Source organism: Notothenia coriiceps, unplaced genomic scaffold, assembly GCF_000735185.1.
Source record: "Notothenia coriiceps isolate Sejong01 unplaced genomic scaffold, NC01 NC01_scaffold00025328, whole genome shotgun sequence".
Lineage (NCBI taxonomy): Eukaryota > Metazoa > Chordata > Actinopteri > Perciformes > Nototheniidae > Notothenia > Notothenia coriiceps.
In genome coordinates, this window is record NW_011358029.1 from 604 (window position 1) to 2,835 (window position 2,232).

The 2,232-nt window shown below is 39.5% G+C and overlaps 1 long non-coding RNA gene across 1 annotated transcript; it reads left to right on the forward strand.

Moving 5' to 3' along the window:
- Positions 1 to 218: 218 nt before the first annotated feature.
- LOC104956079 (uncharacterized) lies at positions 219 to 1,437 on the forward strand. The gene is made up of 3 exons (XR_799510.1): positions 219 to 301; positions 1,094 to 1,176; positions 1,366 to 1,437. It is a non-coding gene; the product is annotated as an uncharacterized lncRNA (long non-coding RNA).
- Positions 1,438 to 2,232: the final 795 nt, after the last annotated feature.

The following is a 2,232-nucleotide window of genomic DNA, read 5'->3' on the forward strand; positions in this document are numbered from 1 at the left end:
TAGTGCTAATGGGGATCCTAATAAAGACATAAAGACATAAAGTCTGAACATGTAGCATTGTCTTCTTTTCATTTGTTGCTGACGTTAGTAAAACAGAACTGGTTAATCTCTCAGAGGGCCTGAGAGGTTGAACATGCTTTGTGAAAGAGACCTTTTTTGTATCTCTTCTTCTCTTGTTGCTGTCTGTCCACCAGGGGGCAGGTCTGGGTCGTATCAAGCCCAACGTTCTGCTGATGGGCTTCAAGAAAGATTGGCAGAGTGACACACCTCAGGCTGCAGACAACTACATAGGAATACTGCAGTGAGTCCAGCGAGGATCCATTCAGCTTTTTCTGTGTGCTAGTATGGCCGTAAGGGTATTTAATCCACGGCAAGTTCCAACACTAGTTGTACTAGTGTAAGCCAATATGCTCATTAGTTAACTAGTAGGAGTGCCTTTTGACTTTACTTGTTGACAAGTTTTTCACACTTTCTTGAAGTAGTCAGCTAGCTTAGGCCAAAATGTTAATTAGTTAACAAGCATTATCCAATGATTCATCAGTGATTTTGGATCTATCTAGTCAACTAGTGCAAATAATGTATGCCAATAGTTAACGTGTCTGCTTATTTTCTGCTTCATTTTTTACTAGTTGACATGTCAGAGCTTTTACAGCTCGCTAGTTAACTTGACTGTTAGTGTCACTCACTCCAGAGGTCCGGAGGGCCACGAGTTCATCAAAAAGCTGACTAGTTGGGACTTTGGTGCTACTAGTGCAGCTCCTGGCGGCTTATGTAGGAACTAGTCAGACAAAAGTGCCACTTGTTGCTGTAAAAGAGTGACTTGTAGAACAACAACAACAACAAGTAAAACAGAGTGCCAATCTAATGTGACCAAATGTCTAATAAGTGGTCAACAAATAGCTAACTTATGTACGCTGCCATCTGATATCAAGAATATGGAATAAATACTCAAACGGCTTGCCATAATGCTTGTGTGTGTGTGTGTGTGTGTGTGTGTGTGTGTGTGTGTGTGTGTGTGTGTGTGTGTGTGTGTGTGTGTACCTCTGAACAATGAATCATATTTTTTGTAATAAAGCTTTTCTGTGTGTTTCAGTGATGCCTTCGACCTGCAATACGGAGTGTGTATCCTGAGATTGAGGGAGGGGTTGGATGTCTCTCACACAGCTCAGTCACATAGTGAGAGCCTGGTTTCTCACTCAGGGGGGGAGCACAATGACAGTAAACTCATGAATGACCTCCGACTGCTGCTGCTGCTGCTGCTGCTACACTCGTGTTGACTAATGTCCACATCCATCTATTATCATTATCATTTACAAACTTTATATTAATCAATATACATAACAAGTGACACTGTTTTTATTTCAGTTAATCCAGGCTTTGATGAAGGACACGAGAGTATACCTGTCCCTTCCCGGATTCAGACAAGAACTTCATGTTTGTATATCCATTATCATATCTTCTGGAGGTATATAGGATTGTGGGGAAAGAATGGAATGGGTAAAGGCGGGAAAAGGATGCATTCTGAAGTCAGGGGGGGTTCCGTCCAGATGTGATTACAGGCCCCAGTATCAAGAATCATCCATTGGAGAGTTTTGCATACGATTTAACAGAAAGGCTTGAAGTGTGAAGGAAGGGAAGGATAAAGGGATGGGGAAAGGATGAGGTAGGAGAGAGAGTGGATGAATGGAAAGGAAACAGAGGGTGTGTCTAGACTTTAGAGAAGTTTAAAGGACGATGAGAGAAGTGTTTAAGGCCTGAAGTTAACTAATACATTTATTTTAGTAGAAAGATCAACTCTAAAAAAACATGTTGTTTGATTGAAGTTCCGGATGTTTAAGATAAGATAAGAAGATAAGAATTACTTTATTGATCCCAATTTGGGAAATGTTTGCGTTGCAGCAGCATAAAAAGACAAGGCATTGTACATTAGAGAAATTAAAAGACTATAAATAAACAATCCAAAATGTAAACATCTCAAATAGAAATAAAATAGCATTAAAAAAGTAGAAAATATACAGGTTGAAATACAAATTTACGTTAAGAATATAAAAAGCAGGACGTTATATATACATTAAGTGTGTAAGGAATGGAATATTAACTTGAAAATGCATTTCCTGCTGAAAATGCATGCGAATGCTGTAAGCCGAGAACATTTGTTGCTGAACTTGGCTGAAGAGGCAGAAAAAGCTGAATATTTTAATAGCTGAATGGTGTCTGTAGCTGTATTTAGCT